We start from the raw sequence: 21,078 nt of genomic DNA, 5'->3' as shown, positions 1-21,078 counted from the left end.
CCGCTGGGGCGAGGGAGGGGGTGCTGGGTGCCGCTGGGGTGAGGGAGGGGGTGCTGCGTGCCGCTGGGGCGAGGGAGGGGGTGCTGGGTGCCGCTGGGGCGAGGGGTGGAGTGCTGGGTGCCGCTGGGGCGAGGGAGGGGGTGCTGGGTGCCGCTGGGGTGAGGGGTGGGGTGCTGGGTGCCGCTGGGGCGAGGGAGGGGGTGCTGGGTGCCGCTGGGGTGAGGGAGGGGGTGCTGGGTGCCGCTGGGGCGAGGGAGGGGGTGCTGGGTGCCGCTGGGGTGAGGGGTGGGGTGCTGGGTGCCGCTGGGGCGAGGGAGGGGGTGCTGGGTGCCACTGGGGTGAGGGGTGGGGTGCTGGGTGCCGCTGGGGCGAGGGGCTGAGCGGGGCACGTGGCTGTGTCCAGGGCGCTGGCTCATTCGGGTATGTTTTACGTCTCTCAAGGCATTTGTAAAGGAAGGATTGCTCGTGACGTGATGGAAACCAGGAGCTAGGAGGCTGATTTAAGAAGCCCAAGCGGGAATCGCAAGGAATGTTCATGCGCAGGGAACCATTTCCTGCTCACCTGGAACACAGCGGCGGTGGCAGCTTCTTGGCGGCAGCAGGCCCCCGGGGCAGGTCCGCTGCTGGAGTTCAGGATCCTTCTAGAGTGGTCGCTCCAGGGAGCCATCCTGGCTGTCCGTGTCCTTGACACACGTGCAGTGAGGGCTCAGAGACGCTGGCAGAAAGTCCGGGGTTGATCCTTCTTGGGACGATTTTCCAGTGAGCAGGTCTTTACAGGGGTCTCACCTACGCACCATTCAACTGGGTTTTTTGTTGTTTCTTTTTTAAGCATCTCACCTTGATTAAGACTCTCCAACGTCTGGAACTTAGTTTCCAAAAAATGCTCCCATGCATGTGCTCATCTTCGGTCAGCGTGCATGTAATTAAGTGACACAGTAGGGACGCCACACGGAGAGGTCTCAGCATTCTGCCTCGGTTTCCCGCCATGCTGCTGCCCCGTGCCAGGGTCCGGGAAGGAGGCTCCAGGAATCCCGTGCAGACCCCCGGGGAATGGCGGGCTCTGTGAAACGGGGCGAGGGCACCCCGGTGGAGGGCTCCGCGGCCCTGCCAACTGCCATCAGGGACCGTGGTGAGCTCATCCCCAGGGGCTGATGATGTATTTGGGCCTTTCCTCCTCTGCCCGGCCACGGGCTTCCTGAGCTGCCGGCTGACCAACCCTCCTCTGGGAGGTTGTTCTGGAAGCCTCTGTCCACGTGCTGCTATTGATGAATTTCAGTTGGTTACGGTATATCCTTACACATCCTCATCTTCTTGGGGAAGAAATACTCCGAAAAACCTCGTGCACAGCCGTCTGAGTTTTGATGCCTGGGGTCCGGACTCGGGCTCGGCGGGGACCCCCGGCCCTGCCAGCTGGCCTGGGTCTGTGGCTGGTGCCGGCGACGCCAGGTCAGCAAGGATGGACACGTTTGCGATGGCCTGCCGGGGCAGCCTGCTGGGGGCCAGCTTCCGGTGGCCCTCTGCAGCAGGGAGGGCGGGCGGGGGTGCTGGTCCCTCCGTGGAGTTGGCAGTCCCGGTGACGCGGCCCTCACAGGCCGAGGGTGAGATTTCTGAGCAGGCCTCTAGGAACATGTCCCCGCTGTTCTCTTGTCCCTCCTCCTCTCCCAGCTCCTCCTCAGGCAGAGTGATTCTGTTAACACACACCCAGGCACCTGCCCTCTGCTGCACCCTCCCCTCGGCTCCCTGTCGGCTCAGAGCCAGACCCAGGACGCTGGCAACGACCCACAGGGCCTTGTGTGGTCCGGCCGGCCTCCGCCCGCCCCAGGCCACTCTCCCCACCCTTGCACGCCAGCCAAGCTCTCTCCGAGCTGTCCCTCAAAGCCCCAGGCCTGACCTCACCTCAGGGCCTTTGCACCTGTGGCTCCCTGTGCCCCCGAGCTTTTCCCAGACACTCAGAGGCTCCACTCACATCTTCCCGGGAGGCACCTTCTCAGAGAAGCTTTCCCTGAGCAGCCTCCAAAATTTCACCCCCCCCAACATATCTTATCCCCTTTTCCTGCCTGAATTTTCTCCCTTAGCACCGAAGGGTCTTATCTTGGTGCCTCTCCTCCTCCTTCATGGTTCCTTCCGCAGCATTCGAGGGCCTTGCAGGCTCACCCTGTCCTGTCGGGCCGCTCACTGCCGAACCTCCTGTCTGGACCAGGCATGTGCGGGCTCGCACTCAGGAGCGCTGCGCGGAGATTGGCCAAGGGGACTCCGGAGTGGGGAGGACAGGGGTGCAGACCTTGCTTCTTAGCAGGAGATGGAAGGTCCTGGTGGTGTTTGGGGCCGGCCGAGGCTCCTGCAGCCGCACCCTCCCTCCCTGTGCCCCTGGTGCTGACGGCCCCCACCGCGGGCTTCCAGGACCTGCCCACGCCTGGCAAGCGGCCCTCCATGCGGCGCCCCACGTGCGCCCTCCCGCTGGGCCTGACAGATTAAACTGGCTCACTGCTTGCAGGGTGACAGTCAGTCTACACTATATTGTCTCCCCAAACCATGACCCAGATCGTCAGGAAGACCCACAGACAAGCCCAGGACATGGCCCGGGTTCAGCCAGACCTGCCGGGGACCCTCCAGAGCAGGCCTGCTTCCCTGATGGGGTTACTCACGATTGAACCGTCCCCCTGGTTCACGTGTTGGTATCCTAAGCCCAGTACCTCATCACCACGTGACCTTCTTTAGGGACAGTCTTCACAGAGGTAAGCGAGGTCATGGGGGCGGCCCGACCCTGTATGACCAGTGTCCTCTGCGGGGGTGGGGGGGGGGTGTTGGAGGTGATCCTCACCTGGGGAGAAGGCCCTGGGAACTGACACAGATCTGCCCCGCCCAGAGGGAACCTCCCGATTTAATGTTCTGACCGCTTTATTCCCAGTACCTGGCGCGAGGCCCGGAGCAGGGTCTGTGCGCGAAGTGACTGCAGGATGAGTGAGGATGGGGTCTGGCCCCTGAACGCATCCTCCGTGCTCGGGTTCACGGCTTGTCACCCTGCTGGCCACTCTGTGAGGCCGCCCTGCGTCTCCCAGCAGGTGGGAGTCCCCTGCCTCTCCAGCCTGGGCTCCAGCTCACTTCTACCCTCCGCCCTGCTGCATCCACGCACACCAGCCCTCCTGCCCCAGCGGCCTCTCCCTGGCCCGCGGCCTCCTCCCTGAGGCCTCTGCCCGGACGCCTCGCCTCCCCTCTCCCCAGCCGTGCCCCCTCTGACTCCCGAGTCCGGGGCAGTCCCCAGCTGTCCCAGCCAGCTGTCATCTCTGACCCCCAGCACCCGCCTCTAGGCCTCCTCCTGCCTCCTCCGTCCCTCCCTCTCGCCAGAAAGCCATGAGCTCCTCGCAGGACCAGGACCTCGGTCTCCCCATCCCTGGCCCCCACGCTGGGCAGAGTGTTCTTTCCCCGTGTGTGGCTCGGGGCGGAGGTGCACCCAGAGAAGTCTGAGGGCCCCCAGGACACACACACATAAGGGGCTGCTTGTCATCCTTGTTACCCTCGGGGCTCACCTGGCTGTCGCCTCCTGGGGACCCCTTCTCTGTCAGCCCTCCTCAGCGGCAGGGGCCCCGGGTGCACACTAGAAGCTCCAGGAGCGTGTAGAAACACTGATGTCCAGGCACATTCAGTTAAGGGGCTCTCAGGGGTGGGGCAGCCACCTCTGGGGTGTTAGGAGGCCAGCGCTGATACACTTCTCAAATTTCCCTGGTGATGAGAATTCACTGGGGTTCTCCTTAAAATACAGATCCCTGGGCCCCCGTCCACACTGGCCAAGTCAGAGCCTCTGGACCAGAAGCCAGAAGCCGAGGGATCAGCCAGGGCCTCAACGGCGCAGGAGGGAGAGCCTGGGAACTCGCTCTCTTTCTGTGCTCAGGGGCCCCCCCACCCCCAAGCTCCATACAGCCCCTTCCTGGTTCTCACCGATCTCACCGCCTTGTGGCCGGTGTGCAGTGAGCCCCTTCTGCCTCCCCGCTAAGCCGTGAACCGGGCAGGCCTGACTTTGCTCAGCTCCGTGTCCCAATGCCAGGCAGACAGTAGGTGCTCGAGATGTTTGTTGAATGAATCCATGACCTGGGTGTGCCTTTCAGCAGGCGACTTCTGTATTTACTCTCTCAGTTGTAAGAAGGAGGTAGTTCGGCCTCCTCATCGGATAGAGGGGAATTTGTATGTGAAAGCGCTTCACACCTAGAGTTGTTCCTGTTCTCTTCGCTAAGGACATCCGCAGTCCTGGTGATCGCTCCGGGACGTGACCGAGGCCGAGCAGCAGCACGTGTTCACCCGAGCCTGCAGAGCTGGGACCCTCCCAGTGGGCGCTGCCACGTCAGCACCTGCCATCTGCATCTAACCAGGTCACCAGGGGACCCACATGCTCAGCCCCCAGTGAGGAGGCCCCGGGGCTGCTCCTAAGGGCTGGCCAGGAGGGGTCTGGCTGGGCGCCGGGCCTGGCAGGGTGCGGCCCTGCCCTCCACGTGTCTCCCAGCCTGGGGTGTTTCCCCAGGGCCCAGGAGGATTGTGTCGTGGGGGCATGGACAGCGGGGGGGGGGGGGGGCATTACCGGCAAGAGCTGCCGACTGGCGGCGTCTCATCGCCCTCTTCCTGTGGGCCACCGACCCCCTAACGGCCCTTCCCAGCTTTAGGCCAGCTGTCTGCCAGAAGCACCCTCCCTCGGGGAGAGTTCACATTTTCCCGCGATCAGCAGGAAAGTAGGAAATGGTTTGGAAAGCCGGGCTACAGGAAACAATGGTTTCAGGAGCCAGAGGTCTGGATAAACAGCCCTGTTGCCCTCTGGAATCTGTGGATTAAAGCGCACTCCGGGATGTGTGTTCTGCGCGGAGAGAGAGAAAACGAACGAGGCCAGCAGTTCTGCTCCGGCCGAGGCAGCCTGACACGGGAGGGGGCGGGGGCGCGGGTCCCCCAGCTGCTCTGGGACGCCGAGACGTGGCAGGGCCTCAGCATACCCGCACCTGCGCTGCTCAGCACGACCTGCCAGGTGCGCTCAGGTCTGGTGCCGGAGGACGGGGCCTCGCTGCCGGAGGGGGTCCGCATCGCGGCTGGCGCATTGCTGTGACCCCGCTGCAGGCAGCCAGCCTCCGGGATTTGTTTGGGGGTTGGGGAGGGGGCTGCTGTGATTTTCTATAGAATTAGGGGATTTTAGAGTTGGTTTTGAAGATGAATGTACCCGAGGAGTGACATACCCTGGAATTCGCACGACGGCTCTTGCAGTGACAATTAGGCGCGGCTTGCTCCGAGCGGACAGTGACCTCGAGTGAAGGGCAGGGTTGATAATCCTAAGCAAGTCCTTAGCCTGCAGGGATGTGACCCCGAGGTCAGCCCCTGGTGGTGGGGAGAGGTAGTGCAGCTACTGCTCAGGCGATGAAGGGGAAGTAGCCCAGGGAGCAGAAGGGGCTGCCCAGGACCGCCTGACCCCTGGGGCGGAGCTCCTCTGGGAATGGGGTGTCTGGCTCCCTCCGGGGCTGCTCTGTTCCCCGCCCACCTCTGCCACGTGGTGGCTCCAGGCTGATGAGCTCCAGGGGCGTCTTGTCCAGCCTGAAAGCCGCTATCTGAGCGCTGCCGCTTAGCATGAAACTGCAAAGCCTGGCAGGAGACAGCACCAGCCCTCGTCTTTGCCCAGAGGGCCCGGCTCCTTCCCCCCGGAAGGTGCTACCCCAAGTCCTGCCCCTCAGCCTGCTCTTGGCCACGTGTGCCCACCTGGTGGGCTCAGGCGCATCTGCTCACTCGGACCCTTGGCCTGCCTTCCCGATTCACATCCACGAACATCGTGGGGAGAAACGTGCCTATAATAACACACGTGGTGCTTTTCTTAGGCTCACAGTGGCTTGCAAACGCAGCTTTGTACTCTTTCTTGTTTGTTCTGAAGGTGGGCAGGTGGCCCTCAGGGCCTGCCCGCTCGTGCCTGCCTGAGCTGAGACAGAGTCGGCTATGGCCCGGGCACTGGGCAAGCAGCTCTCGGGCCTGCAGCCTCTTCTGCTCAGAGAGCGAGGAGCAGTGATTCTCGGATCGTGGAGAAGGACAAACCAGAATGGATGAAGAAAAGGAAAGAGGGATGTGTTGACAAGGGCTTTATAAAAGGAGGGAAGGGGAAGCTCCTGTTCTGTCGTTGTGGGCCTGGGTGCTGGGTGCCCGTGGGGTCCGTCCACAGCACGAGATCCCGGCTTTGCTCTGGGACAATCTGCCTGTTGGCTGTTATTTCTTATGGAGACTCAAAATAGCTCTCTGTGCATCTCACCCGTTTTCTCCACTTCCCTTTGGATTTGCCTGCACACAGTCAAGCTGCTTCAGATTTTCAAATACTTGAAGATGCACATGCTCTCGAGTTTCCTTTTCCAGGATGAGTGTCCTGGGTTCTCTCATGTGGTCCTTCTAGAGCTCCTGGGCCTCCCCCCTTCCTCATGCCTGGTGCTCCACCCTGGGGAAGTGACGGTGGCAGCCCTACAGCCCCAACTCACAGCTGGACTACACTTCCCTGCAGCCCATGCTGCCAGGGACTACACTTCCCAGCAGCCCGTGCTGTTAGGGACTACACTTCCCAGCAGCCCATGCTGCTAGGGACTACACTTCCCAGCAGCCCGTGCTGTTAGGGACTACACTTCCCAGCAGCCCGTGCTGTTAGGGACTGCCATGTCACCAAGTTCTGGTCAATGGACTGTGTGGGAGCTATGTGGGATTCCTCCAGACCCGGCCCAGGGAGACCCCACTGCCTGTATGCTTTCTCCCTCCCTTCCTGCTGACTGGGACAGCAACCAGGGTGCTCTCGGAAGCACGTGCTCCAGAAGGAGCCCCTGGGCTGGATGCCCCAGAGGCCCTGTGCAGCAGAGCGCCACCTCCTGGCGCAGACCTGGAGCCACCCCTCGCTGTGGCTTCGCGGGAATGGGACTGGGTCGGGCCTGGGGCTACCTGGCCGTGCAGCCTGGTCTCCTCCCGCGAACACGCTCGCGTGGCCTGTGGTTGGCAGACAGATGTCTCGTCACCCCTCTGCCAGGACCTCACGTCACCCCAAGGCTTACATCCTGGGGGCCCGCAATACCTTGGGGTCCCCGCAGCCCCGCTGGCTCCCAGCCTGGGTCTCCCAGGTTCACCTGTGAGCAGAGCAGCCTCCTCCGCGGGGACGCGCCCGGAGTGCCAGTGGGTACATGGCAGTTATTTCTCAAAACCAGCCGGGCTCGGGGGCTCGGGGAGGGAGGCGAGCTGACCGGCTCGGGTTTCAGGCCCTCAGTAAAAACAGCCTGCTCCGGCCGCACCACTTTTTCCTACAGGAACACATTTCTCATCCCCGGGTTTTCTCCGGCATGAAAAGGGAGAGTTCTTAAGGAAGGAGAAGTTTGCCAGCAGTCTGCCAGTCACGGAGAAGCGAAACAGCACCAACTGCCTCCTCTCCCTTCACCCCACGCGACTTCAGTCCAATTTTACAGCCAGTGACTTGGGGACACCTTTCATTTCTGGCTAAATGAAAATGAGAGTTGTCTTGAGTGATGAATTATCTGGGCAATCCTGCCAGAAATGAAGTATGCTCAGGTTCTAAAATAAAATAAAGCATACACATGTCCCTGAGCGTGGGTTGTCTGCGAGTGCTTACTTTCTCCATCCTGGTCTGGCTTTCGGGGTGGGGGGCGTGGGAACGAGGACAAGGGACCCGGGCCTCCCAGACAGTGCAGACCAAGGAGGACGGGGGAGCCTGGAGGGAGCTTGAGAGCCCGAGGGGGATGCGCCTGGTGGGGGAAGGAGACATCTGAACCCCTTTCAGCTTCCCGGCCTTGTCTGTGCCCAGATCCTGCAGCTTGGCCATGCCCAGCAGGAAACCTCTGCTGGCAGGACCAAAGCAGGGGGGTGGGGGGGGGTGGGGGGGACAAGTGCATACTGGGTGGGGCGGGGCGTTGGGACAGTGGGCGTGTGCCTGGGCAGTGGGGCTCCCTGACGCCTTATATAACTGACCTCCGTGCGTCCCCCGCTCGCTGTTTCACCGAGGAAACTGCCATCTCAGAGCCCCTGAGTCGTTTGTCTAGAGCTGCAGGGACCCACAGGAGCCAACTCTTGCAAGGAGAGCGCCGGGGAGGGCGGGGCCGCGTGGGCAGCAACCGAAGAGGAGGCCAGGGGCAGGCTGGGGCTTCTGAGACTGAGGGTGGAGGCTTGGGTTTTGTTCTGTAAATAGGGGTGTGTGAGCTGGAGGCCTCGAAGTGTCTGGGGGCATGGGCAGCACATGGAGTATCCCCAGGAGGGGTGGGGACAGGAGCCTACCGGAGGGGCACATGAGAGAGGGTTCATGGTGATGGACTGAGTCCTGCCCTGTGGGTCCAGGGCTCCCTTGTCCCCTTCCTCCCCCACCTGCCTCTGCTTCTTCCCTGCCCCCATCCCAGCAGGTTGTCAGTCTCCCCTTCCCATGCCCCCTCATCCCGACAGGTGCCAGGGAGTGGGTCAACCACCTCAGGCCACACTGGGAACCCAAGATGCCGGGCCGGGGGGTGACGGGGCTGAGAAACAGGGTCAGGAAGGTGGGAGTGGGGAGCTGGATGGTGCCCCAGCAAGGCTCCTGCGCCCCATCAGACTTCACCTGCAAAACGCAAAGCCCAACATCACGTTGTTAAGAACTTTGAGACAATGACCACAGAGCATTAACTCAGAGCTCGGGGCTCCGAGCAACCGCACTGCTCCCTTGCCCAGTGGTGCCCAGCCATCATCCTCTCCCACGAGGTCACAGCAACTGCCTCCTGGGCTCCCTTCCTCTCCCCACGGCTAGTGCCCCAGCTCTGGCCAGAGCGCCCCTAAGACTGAATGCCACCGAGTCCCTGCTGGTCCTCAGACGGCCGCCCCACGGGCCCTTGTCCCCTCCACGGGCTTTGCTTCTGCCACCTGCCCTTGCAGCACCTGCCTCCGCGCCCGGGGCATCTCCAATCCTGCCTCACGGCAGAGCCTCCCCCGGGAACCCCAGCGGCACCAGAGGCCCCTCACTGCCCCCTTCCCGTGGCCGTGGGACTTCCCTCCCTGACCCGAGCACAGCTTGGCGTACTGGACACGTGTTCCTCTCTGTCGTCCGCCTGGACGGTCAGATGCCAGTCATTCACTGCATACACGCATTTTTGTGCCGAGGCGACTGCGTGGCCTCGGCCTGGTGCTCCCCAGATAATTACCGCGTGGGTGAGAGATGGAAAGACCCCAGAAACCGTGTCTCCTCGTGAACAGCTCTGACCGGTTCTCCCCGCTGCCCCCACCGGATCTGGGCCGAGAAACGGGGTCAGCCGTGCGGGGCCTTTCACTGCCCCCACGCCACGCACCCTCCCTTGTTTCAGCTCTAGTTTTAATCATCTAAATCCACTTTATGGAGGAGTACATTACGTAGAGTAAGTTTGATGAGTCTTGACAAATGTATACGCTTACCTATCAACCCCCATCAAGACTCAGAACATCCCCATCACCCCAAAAGTGCCACCTGCCCCTTTGTCACCCCCCACCCCCCACCACGCCCACCTCTATCCCCACAGGTCAGTTTGCAGTATGGACCGTCACTCAGTCGGGATCCTACAGCACCCCTCCTTGTGTTCTGGCCTCTCGCTCAGAGAGCGGATTGTTGAGATTCCTTCACGGCCTGTGTCTCAGTGACCTGCTCCTTCTCATCGGTGGGTGGTAGTCCACTGCGTGAACGTACGATTTGCTGGTCTATGCATTTGTTTAAGGACATTTGGTCTGTTCCCAACGTGGGGTGGGTATGAACATTCACCCAAGCATCTTTGTGTGGACACACGCTCATCTCTCCTGGGAGAATCCCTCGGGTGGGCCAGTGTATCTGTTTCCTGGGACCACCGTAGCCAAGTGCCACAAAACCACAGAAATGTATTCTCAGGGGCCAGACATCCAAGATCCAGGTGCCAGTGGGGCTGGCTCCTTCTGAGGGTGATGAGGAAGAGTGTGTGCGGTGCTTCCCCCTAGCCTGTTATTCCTAGCAAGCTCTGACAACCATCTGTGTCCTCACCTTCGCACACACTCTCCTGGTGGGCCTCTCTGTGTCCAGATCTCCTCCGTTTGTAAGATCGCTTGTCCTATTGGATTAGAGGCTCACCCTACTCCAAGGTGACCTCATCTTAACTCATACCATCTGCAATGGCCTTATTTCCAAATAAAGTCACATTCCAAGGTCCTGGGAGCTAAGACTTCCAAGTATGAATTTGGGGGTAAAAGTCAACCCTCATAAGTAGGTGAACCTGAATTTTATGAAACTCTGACAATCAGCCCCATGCAATGGACTTCCTTGGTTTTGAGGTGCATGACATCCAAGTGTGCTACACTTTACCCCTCCTTGCGGTCATCTACAGACCTCCTGACCAACCCCGCCGCCATTCCTGAGGAACTTCCCAAACACAGACACCATTCTGCATGATTCTGAAGCCTAAGTGGGTCACTTATCCACCTGTCTAGCTTCAGATCCCTTCACTTTCTCAGAATCATTGAGCCTCACCATTATTCAACCAGACATACCCATGACCACGAGGAGTATCTTGGTATCACCCGGAACAACTCTATCTCTGACATTTTAATCTCTGTGGTCTTGTACTACAACCTCAAGCCTTCTGGCCCACTCATTCCTGTACTCTCTGACACCTGCTTTGTGACCTGATTGAGAGGTCCATTCTTGTCCTCTGCAGGCTCGTTGGGTCACAGCTGATGGAGAGCCCACTTTAAAGTATTGGCTCACCTACCTGGCAAATGCAGAACTGATGGCTTCAGGCCTAGTTGGAGCCAGGGGTCAGGGCAGGCAGTCAGTTCTTTCTCTATTTCCCCTCCTCTCCTGACTTCTTCCCTTCGTCTTTCTCAATTTGGATTGATGTTGTTCTTCAAACAGGTGTCTCTACCTGGCTGCCAAGGTGGCCACCTGAAGCCCTGCGCCTGGATTCTCATGGCTTGTGATCTAGAAGAAAGAGGACTGTCTTTCTTGCAGAGTCCAAATAATACGTCCCTGCAAGGGCTGTGAGAGGCTGCATCAGACTGGTCGCTGGCCATGGGGGGCGGGTCGCATGGCCAGCCACACCCTTGAAGGGCCCTCTGGAGGTAGGCTGTCTGGGCATCACCATTTCGACCCAGCAGACATTTTCATGCTGAGAGTTTTTACTCTAGATTTCTTGAACCATCATATTAATCAGAATTAAATCAATAGCTGTTGACATTTATCAAGAAAGTATTTTCTGCAGCTAATTCCATTAAACCAGTTTAGTTCTTGGATCAATTTTTTACACAGCGCTGTTAACCAAATTGTTTCCATTTTTATTTCTCAGTAATGATCTGACTCATCCATTTTTGTGGCATTTTTTTGTTTTTGTTTGTGTGTTTTACCCATGTCTGATTTCCACGATTGTATCTTCGGCGCTAATGAGTTTTCTTTTGCCTCTACAAAGCCCAATTTCTTTGATAATTTGCACAGATCTAAATTTTGTTAAGAATTTTTTATTCCTCTGTCAATCTAAATCCTTAACAAACTTAATATGTATTTTTATGTTCTGTTACTTTATTTTCGGTTTATTACTTCCACCAACTCTCTTCTTTCCTGGTTTAATTTCATAGTTTTCAATGTTATCACTGATGTTTCGTTCCATTTTTTCCTCAATAACAACTTTCACTGTGTGCAGTCCCAGTCTTTATTGGCTTTATTTTGTGTTATTTCTACCAGTAATACTAATTTTGAACTGGAAAAAATCCAGTAGTTTGCATGTCGTCGTGAGTCCTGAGAAAATGGAGTGGAATTATTCTTGGATAATTGCTCTTGACCACAACTGGTCTACTTTATGGCTAATTCCATTCTTTCATACATTTAAAGTTACTTATGATCTACGAATAACCATTTACTCTTTGACAGAACAAAGCCTTGTAGGGCGGGTAGGGGAGAGGCCACCTACCAGCAGAAGGTGGGTGCTGTTCCTCTAAGAAACGTGACTTTATTTATTTATTTTTTAAAGATTTTATTTATTTATTTGACACAGAGAGAGAGAGATAGTGAGAGAGAGAGAGATCACAAGCAGGGGGAATGGCAGGCAGAGGGAGAGGGAGAAGCAGGCTCCCCGCAGAGCAGGGAGCCCGATGCGGGGCTCGATCCCAGGACTCCAGGATCATGACCTGAGCAGAAGGCAGACGCTTAACCAACTGAGCCACCCAGGCGTCCCAAGAAAGGTGACTTTAAATAATGCTCTTCAATAAAATAACTTACATGGTCTCATCCATCCATTTCTCAAGATCTCTCAGGCCCTCCAGCCTTCACTATTGGCTTTATCCAGGTTCTCACCCACAGTGCCCCTCTTCATCCACCAATAACCCCAGTGTTTTCCTTTCCCAGGGTTCCTATGCAGGTGCTTGACAGATTACCAATGAAGGATGGACCCAGCGCTCCCAGCTCCTCCTCTCCCCATCCCCTATGCTCCCCTCCCCATCCCCAACACTCCCCCACTACTCATTTCCAACGCTCCCCTCCTCTCCCCATCCCCAGTGCTCCCCTGCCCAACCCCATCCCCAATGCTCCTCTCCCCTACTCATTCCCAGTGCTCCTTTCCCCTCCCCATCCCCAGTGCTCCCCTAATCTACCCTTAGGCAATACTTTCCTTCCCTACTCATATCTTCAGGCTGCTGGGGGAAATGCAAATGCAATTTTTTGGGGCCCCTAATGAGGGGGGATCCCCAGGAGGGGAGCTCTGTTCCAGAGTCTTCTGTTTGTCCTGCTCTCCCAGGCCCTTCCAGAAAGTCAGCCCAGCCTCCAGGGCACCAGGGTCCCATCTGCTTCTGCTTCGGCTGCTTCCCTTTCAGACAGTGGTGTGGGTGGGTGCACGGGGCTCCTGCTTTGTTTTCCACCCTCACCCAGACTGGCTGAGTCCTAAGCTGAGTGCCACTCCTTCCTGGCCCAATAGCGCCCTTGGGTGGCCCACTGTCCAGCTCAGAGGAGGAAGAGGAGGAGGGAAGAATGATGGGAATCAGGGACCATGTCAACCCCTCCTGCTTGTGCCAGGCAAGATCCTTGGGACAGGCAGCCCTACCCTGCACTCTCCTGGCCCTATTAGGTCACAGATCCAGAGGTGCTGGTTAGAATGGGCAGCATGGGTGTTTCTGGACCTTGGGCTTGCTGGGGGGAGGCAGAAAGGGGCTGGCACATCTGTTCCAGCTGGCTAAGAATCTGCTGCTTGAGCATCACCTGGATTATCCCAGGCCCTGATGTGTGGACGGGCTCTGGAGCTCCCGGTCTACCTGGGGCTCTCCCAGGGAGGGTTGGAGCGCTGGGAGGATGCGCTGCCTTCTCCTGTGGCCCTCGTGTCCACCCGTCCAGGTCAGAGCTCGGGCTTCAGCATTGAAGGCAAAGCCTCAAACACCAGCCCACGCTCAGCAGCCCTGTGACCGAGGATCATGCTCTTCACCTCCCTTACCCTCGCTTTGGGGATAATGAGAGCCCTTACCCCGTGATAGCTGGCAGACCGTGTGAGCTCATGCTTGTAAAATACTTCATGTGGGGGCTGGCAGTCCTTCGTGTTACGTTCCATTGTAAATATTCATGTTTCATAAGCCCTCTGTTAGACTCAGGCTTGTAAAAATATTGACACGTATGTTTCCTCCCCTTGAACACAATACGCTATTGTGCATGTTCTGTACCTTCACGGCAAAGCCTGGAAATCAAAGAGGGGTGGGGCCCAGCTGCATCCTCATCACCGATGTCACGTTGCTCCTGACTCCCGCTGCCCTGGGCCCCGGTGGGCACGTCCTCGGCTGGGGCAAAAGCCATCCCTGGTGCCCCCGAAGCCCGCCTGCGTGAGCGTCTGTGTCCCTCCACGGGGCCTCTCCAAGGTGACATGGTCAGACCCCCACCCTCTTGATCCTTTCATTTCCCTTAGGGCCCCAGTGACATCTACATGTGCGTCCCCGGAAACACTTGGGGCTATTTGCTGGGAATCCATAACCGTAAGTTAATTCACTTTGTTGGCATCTCCACTGTGTCCACGTGCTTCTGGGGATGGGGTTGCAAAGCGGTCCTGACACTGGGCGGGCGTCCCGAGACCAGGACCGGATCCAAAGCGGGGATTCTTGGTTATAACCGATCCCTCTGAGCCACTTTATCAAGCAGCGAACACACCTGTGATTTGCTCACCTGCGTGGCCTTTGCTGCGGGGCCCGGAAGCCTGCTCTGCCGCCCGAGTGTCCGCGGGGACCGTGCTGGACCTGTGGGCCTGTGCGCACTTGGGGCTTCTCATCTGTGTGGGGATGTTTGTGCCGGATTGTGCTCTCATGCTGGATTTTAAATTAGGTTTTTGTTTTTTTTAATTATAACTGAAAGTGGAAAATAATATACCTCTGGAATGGTATTAGCTAAACCTTCCACAGTCGTAAATCCGTGTGCTAATGTTTTTGTGCTGTTTGGTTGTCATGGTGACAGGCCGCATTAACTAATAAGTTTGTTTTGAGAATTTTAATGCCAGTTTGCCAAACGTTCTCCTCCTGCTACAAAGGCTTGAGCGTTTGCGGCCCACGCTGCTGGGGACCGACTTGGACCTCAGTGTCCCTCACGCTCTTAAAATGGCCCGAAGCCCCTCCAACAATCTCGGCTTGGAAAGCCTGAGAAGACGTGCCGTTGGTAAACATATTTAAAATAATAGCACTTGAGAGATGCCACGGAGAAAAACAACCACCGATACCCTAATCTCGGCGTTTCGGAATACGTTCCGATGCAGGAATGTCTCCACGGCAGGCGGGAGGAATGTGTGTCATCCGGTTGTGGGAGGGGGCTCAGGAGAGGCTGCACGGGTCCTGGTGGCCAGCAGGCCTGCCAGAGGGCCCCTCAGTGGCCACCGTTGCCCAGACAGGGTCAGGGGATGGTGGCACCTGCTGTGATGCTGGGGTCCGGGGAGGGGCCCTGGGTGCCCTTGAGGTTGTGTATGAATCTCCAAGAGGGACGCTGCCTGCCCCCAAAAGGAGGGGACGGAGGCTAAATCAGAAGGCCCATCGGGTTCACGCATGCCTGGTTAAAGTGATCTGGGCTTCAGGATGCCCATTGGAAGGAGGGAATTCCTCTGTCCACGGGAGACACCTGACAGGGCCCAAGGGCAGCAGAGAGGCGCCCACAGGCTGCCCCGGCTTCCTCTGCTGTCCCCTGCCTTTGCTTTGAAGGAACCCCTCCTGTTTACCCATCCTGATGGTGGCACGCCTGCCTGCTGAGACCTGGCCAGGGAGGGTCCCTACAAACAAGGTCCTCCCGTTGTCCTGGCCCTGGTTGCTGCCTGGGTCTGCCAGATCCTCCTGGGAGCCTCGGGGTCAATGTCCATGAGCAGCCCACCCACAGGGGGTCAGGCCAGTGCTCACACACCGAGGTCAGGCCTGCCCCCGGTCTCCACCTTTTTAATGGGAGGCCTTCCGGGGGACAGTCAGACCTCCAACCTCATGTCACCAATCTAGCTTGGAGCCCTTGTCAGACCCCGGGGCTGAGATCTCACAGAGGGAAGCACGTGGTCTTCGATGATGGACCATCCTGGAGGTAGTGAGCTCCATCTGCCGCAGGACCTGTCTGGCTCAGAAAGTGGGGAATACATTAACAAATTTAAAATTTGTGTTGTGTACCTACTACATGCTCGGCACCATTCTAGGAGCTGGTGAAGCTCGGGGAACAGAGCAGACCGTACCCTGCTCTAACAGAGCCTGGATTCCAGTGATCACGGCACAAGCAAGTGAGCGGCAAAGGGCAGGGCCAAGAGGGAGGCCAGTGTGGGTGGGATGCGGGTGACGGAGGGGAGGTGGGTCTTTGAAAAGTTGGCCAGAGAAAGCCCATTGCAGGGGCGTGGGGATGACGGGGGAGAAGCAAATACTGGAGCTGGATGGGAGGTAAGCCATCGGTGCTGGGGGCCCAGCTGCGGGGCTGGCGGCGGGAGGAGTCGCGGACGACCCGAGTGAGTCCTGTGTGGTGGTGCCGCTGTGATAGAGGGAAGAGCGGCAGCGGGAAACAGCCTGTTTGCAGGGAAAGAGGTGACCTCAGGCTTGGACAAGCAGGGGTGAGGTCGGGTGGAGAACAGAGGTGGCTGTGGGTGTCTCTGGGCGACTGGCAGAAGGATGTAGGATAGACTTTCAATCAGTGGAAGTGTCCACTGTTGCCCACCGTCATGTGTTATTTTGGGGGTGCAAAGGGTAATATATGACAAACTCGGAAGAACCATTGTAACGTGAATTTTGCAGTCTTTATAGTGGGGTGTGTGTGTGTGTGTGTACGTGTGTGTGTAAGTACATATGCATGTGTGTATGCGTGTGTGCAAGCGTGTGTGCGTAAGTACACATGCATGTGCGTGCATATGTGTGCAAGTGTGTGCGTGCGCGTGTGTAAGTACATATGCATGTGTGTATGCGTGTGTGCATATGTGCGCAAGTGTGTGTGCGTGTGTGTAAGTACATATGCATGTGTATGCGTGTGTGCATATGTGCGCAAGCGTGTGTGTGCGTGTGTGCGTGTGTGCAAGTACATATGCATGTGTGTATGCGTGTGTGCATATGTGCGCAAGCGTGTGTGCAAGTACATATGCATGTGTGCATGCGTGTGTGCATATGTGCGCAAGCGTGTGTGTGTGCGCGCGTGTGCGTAAGTACATATGCATGTGTGTATGCGTGTGTGCATATGTGCGCAAGCGTGTGTGTGCGTGTGTAAGTACATATGCATGTGTGTATGCATGTGTGCATATGTGCGCAAGCGTGTGTGTGTGCATGTGTGTGCGTGTGTGTATTTGGGATGGAATTTGTCCCCACTTTAAGTGGAATTTCCAGAAGTAACCTGTGTGAATATCTGTAATTACCTTAGATGAGGGCGCTAAGAACAATACCATAGACACACTTTGTCATCCTACAGTATCTTTTCCCATTAATACCACTGTTAGGGACTGAAAGTTTGTGTCTCCCCGAAAATTCAAATGTTGAAGTCCTAACCCCTAAATTGACAGTTTTAGGAGGCGAGGCCTTTGGGAGGTGATTAGGGTTGGGGGGGTGGGGGGGCATGGTGGGATTAGTGCCCCAGTTAGAAGAGGAAGAGAGGGGTCTCTCCCTCTGTCTCTGTCTCTCTCCCCCCTCTCTGTCTCCCAGCCCCCGGGAAAGGTCATGAGCACACACAGCGTCTGCAGGCCCGGAGGAGAGTCTCACCAGGACCCTCATCTGGGGCTCCAGCCTCGGAACTGTGGGAAATGAATGCCTATTGTCTGAGCCCCTGTTGGCGGGTTTGGTCATGGCTGCCGGAGATGACCAGCCACTTGCTGAAAAGCGAGAAGTAAAAGCAAAGGGTCTGAATGCTCTCGACTCAGGCACTGCATTCAGGGAGGGTCCTTCAGACCCTCACCCGGAGCCTGCGCCCTCCTTTTCTGCACACAGTGGAGACATCTGCGCTCATCTGGTTTCCCGACTCTCAACAAAGACGACACAATGATCCCAAAGAGGAGCAAAGCTCTTCGAAGCAGTAACATTTGCAGGCTGCTTCTGTGATTGATACTAATCATAAAAAAAGAGTGCGGAGAAGCTGAACACAGCAAATACAAGGACCCAAGTGCCCTCGGATGCAGGATAGTTCAGGGTTGGAGCAAACGACCTCACGCATTGCTGTGTGCGTCACATCACATGGACGGTGTAGTGTCCAAACTTAACACTGAAGCGAGCATACTCCGTACAGGGAATTAGAAAGGCATCGGAAAGAAGTCTGCCCACAGGTTGAAGGTGTTTGCACTCACCGGGCTCCTACGATCATCTGCTCTGACCACTTCATTTAATGGAAAGGCCGGGCTCAGCGAGGCCCAGCCACTCACCAGTTTGTCACCAGAGACACACCCAGTACTTTCCAGCTCAGTCACTTCCCTGTAGGAGGAGGGGACTCGGAGCACTTGGAATATCAGGCGGAAGGGATAGAGGACTGAGTGGCTTCCCTGGGGCGATGCCAGGGGGGCACCTTTCAGTTGTCGGGTGGTACTGGGGCAGAAGCCAAGTCTAGACTGTTCTAACAGCAGTGATTGAAACCCGTTGCAGCGGGGGTGGGGAGCACGTACCACTGTGTGAAATGGAAACCCCCTTCTGTCTAAAAGAGAAAATCCATTTATAGCTCCTTTCTGACCGGATTATGATATCACTGCCAACAGATCTGAGAAAAGTCTTTCCTCTTCCAAATTCTACAGCGCTCTGCTTTTTCCTAACATCAGAAATTCCTTGATTCCACTTCAAAGCACCTATGGATGCCAATTCTCCTTAGCGCTGAGCCTCTGCGCAGATTTATGTGACTTGTCTCTGCAGCCCTGTGTCATTTCTTCCACACAGCCTCTGTGTCTGCTCCCCGGGGGGTGCCGTGTCTGTGCAGAGGCCACAGAAGAGTGCAAGGGGCCCACGGAGCCTGGGTGCCCCCCGCAGACTGGGCAGGGACCGGGAGCCACAGGCAGGGACAGAGGGAGGTGAGGGGGAGCGGTGGCCTCGCTGCCCTGCTCAGGTTCAATGCTGGGGCTCTAACTGGGTGTGTGCTCCTTCTGAACCCAGCTCAGCTTCCAGGACTGGAGAGAATGAAGGAAGTGAAGGTCTGTTCTCTTCTGAGAAACTGCTGTCTTTACTGACAAGAGGGAAGGGTCACTCTGGGCCAACAGGGTCTTTGTCCTGCATAACACTGAGCTGGGGGTGTCTGGCAGCAGCACACAGTAGGCCTGCAATTGCCCCTTTAACATCCAAAGGGGGTGAAGCCCACTCACTGTTGACTTCAAAATGATTGATAACCTCATGTGCTTGCATACAGCTTCCTAGGGTTTTTTTGTGTGCATGAGGTTGGTTGTCTTGGGTGGTGACAAAGTTCAACTAAGCTTCTGTCAGGTTCCTAAACCTTCTGGGACCATCTGTGCCCTTCCTAGTAAATCCAGTTTTAGCAAGAACCCTGCTAAGTCAGTGTCACCAGAACCCCCACTCTTCAAATCTAGATTAGGTCCTCATCCCCCACCACCCCCCAAGTGATGTCTGATCTCCCCAACTTGCCTTCAGCAAGAATCCTGTTATGTCGCTTTAGCCGGAATGAGTAATTTTCCATCCATGGACCCTGCCCTGCTCCTTGGCTATAAATTCCCACTCGCCCTTGCTATATTTGGAGTTGAGCCCAGCTCTGTCCTGAGGTCTCTTTTCCGCAGTTGCAATAGTCCTGAATAAAATGTGTTTGTACTGCTCTAACTACTCTCCAGTGCTGGGTTTTCTTTGACAGTAATTATAGCTACTCTGAGAGAAGCATCAGAGCTTCTCATCACAGACATACATGCACGAGCTCCAAGACCACAAAGCAAGGGCCTAGCAATGGTCTGCACCCACACAGAGTCAGGGCTGGGCCACAGCCAGCTGTCTTTCTGACTTGGCGCTCTGTGGGCTTCAACCCTAGGCTTGGTCCTGGGGCTCTCCTCCAGTTCGTGGTGGGAGTCCTTTAGTGACACAGCATCTCAGCTGAGCCAAGAGTTCCTGCGGGGCCCTGTCCCAGGACAAGAGAAAGGAAAGAGGGAGCAGACTCAGGAGCAGAGGGCCAGGAAGTGAGGGGGAGAACAGAGCAAGAGCCAATTCAATCAGGACCGGCAAGGTTCTACCAAAAATTGTCCATGGGTTCCTCCACCATCCATGTGGGTGATGGAGACACCGGACAGGGCACCTCCAGATCCTTTCTGTGCGGCTCACAAATGCCAGCATCAGTCTCACCTGGGAGCTTGTTAGAAATTCACAGAAGCTCAGGCTCCACCCCAGAATCCTGAGTCAGAATTCCCATTTAAACAAGCCGGTGGGTGGGGGGACTCGAGAGCACTCAGAAGTCTGACAAGATCTGCTCTAGATCACACAGAAGAGTTAAGGAGGCTTTATAAGCTTCCATGGCTTGATACCTTCTCAAATAGCCTTGGTTAACACCTAATGAGCTTGAATCCTATTAAAACCTTAAGTTCATTTGATCTCTATTTGTATTTAAAACATGTTTTCTTTATTCACTTGTTTTGCATAATCATGGGGAACACTGATGCAAGGCAACTTGATACTCAGTGAGGGAAAAGGTCTCCTGAAACAGCTTGTTTGTGTCGATCTCCCACAGGAAGCTAGCGGGGTACTGTGCCTTGCATTCCTGACTCTGCCCAAATTAGATCACCTTATTTTCCAGGGCCAAGGCATTCAGACAAATATCCAGCCTACAGAACTGGCTGCAGGAAAAAAAAATAACTGAACTTGCACTTGACTGATCTACAGTTCATTGGGTTTCACTGGACTCGCAGAGCCCCACGTACTGACCTGTGGGTAAGGAAAGAAGACCTTGCCCCAGGAAACTGAAGAAACAGAACTAGCCTGCAAATACTGGTCTGCAGAGCACAAGAAGTTACTGGATTGATCTGAGAGCACATATTGTGGAAAGGGAGGCCATTAATTCTAGAAGACAAACAGAGTCATGGAAGGACAAAGCAAGGAAGTGAATATTTATTGAAACTATTTTGTTCCAAGCATCATTTCACGCACATTTTCAGTTTGACTTTGCCACAAGACAGTGAACAGAGCACATTCTCATTTTTAAGATCAGAAAACTCATACTCAAAATGATGTCATGTTCCTAGATGTCCATTTTTCCACCCACCTATCCATCTATCCATTCATCCATCCGTCCATCCATCCGTCCATCTGTTTGTCCATCTTTTCACCTATCCATCCATTTGTCAATCTATCCATCCATCTGTCCATCCATCTGTCTGTCTGTCTCTATGTCCATCCGTCCATCCACCCATCAGTCCAACTGTCTGTCTGTCCATCCGTCCATCCATCCATCCATCCATCCATCCATCTGTCCATCTATGCATCCATTCTTAATGATGTTTCTGTGGCTTATGGGAACTTAAAATGGTTACAGGTATTCATTGTTCCTGACACTCATGCACAAGAAATGTAATCTATAATTGTATTGTTCTCCCACTCACTAAGGTTGGTGAGGAGTCCAATACTGGGCAATTTTCCACAATGCCTTCCCCATTCCTCCCCAAGTTGTGTCAGAACTCCAAGGTTATCGCTGTCACTATTCTCTGTCCAAGTCTGTTTTCC

At 56.1% G+C, this 21,078-nt stretch overlaps 1 long non-coding RNA gene across 1 annotated transcript; it reads left to right on the top strand.

The window, feature by feature from the left end:
- The first annotated feature begins 13,738 nt into the window (after positions 1-13,738).
- On the top strand, positions 13,739-19,188 carry LOC118551700 (uncharacterized). Its single transcript, XR_013446812.1, has 3 exons — positions 13,739-13,950; positions 15,627-15,707; positions 17,101-19,188. It is a non-coding gene; the product is annotated as an uncharacterized LOC118551700 (long non-coding RNA).
- The last annotated feature ends 1,890 nt before the right edge of the window (positions 19,189-21,078 follow it).

This window comes from Halichoerus grypus, chromosome 4 (assembly GCF_964656455.1).
Source record: "Halichoerus grypus chromosome 4, mHalGry1.hap1.1, whole genome shotgun sequence".
Classification (NCBI taxonomy): Eukaryota; Metazoa; Chordata; class Mammalia; order Carnivora; family Phocidae; genus Halichoerus; species Halichoerus grypus.
Note: the sequence above shows the minus strand (reverse complement) of the source record. Positions and strands in the feature narration are given on the sequence as shown.